Genomic DNA, 529 nt, shown 5'->3' with positions numbered 1-529 from the left:
AAGCAATTACATTTTAACATGTGCATTACATTGTCATGTTTTTGTGCAAAACATGTCCTTACTGTTGGCAGTTCAAGCAGAAATAGGAAATTAGAAATAGGAGATCAAGTCAAGCACATTGGATTACTTCCACACAAAATGCAGCAGGTCATTCCAGGTACTCTGCAAAAATAAAATACACATTACTCTCCAGTGTTGGGTTAACTCTTCTTGTAAAATAATGCTGAAATTAACAAAATATAAATATCAGATGAAAAACTGCCAACTAACTAAAATAAAATGGGTTTAAGTTGAACTAAAATTCCTAAATCTATCTTTTTTTATATAAAAAGCACAAAACAATTCCTAAACGAAACTAAAATGACAATAAAAGCAAATCCAACAATACCAATAAACACTATAATTATAGATAAATAACTCGCTGCATAGTAAAGGTAGTATGCCATTCTGAGCACAGCCTGTAGCATGACTGGATCAGTTCTTAAGATTCCAGTTAATAAAAAAAATCATGTGGTCACAACACGTAATA

This window comes from Scardinius erythrophthalmus (genome assembly GCF_964197995.2).
Source record: "Scardinius erythrophthalmus genome assembly, chromosome: 9".
Taxonomy (NCBI): domain Eukaryota; kingdom Metazoa; phylum Chordata; class Actinopteri; order Cypriniformes; family Leuciscidae; genus Scardinius; species Scardinius erythrophthalmus.
The sequence above is the reverse complement of the archived record's forward strand: the minus strand, read 5'-3'. Positions refer to the sequence as shown.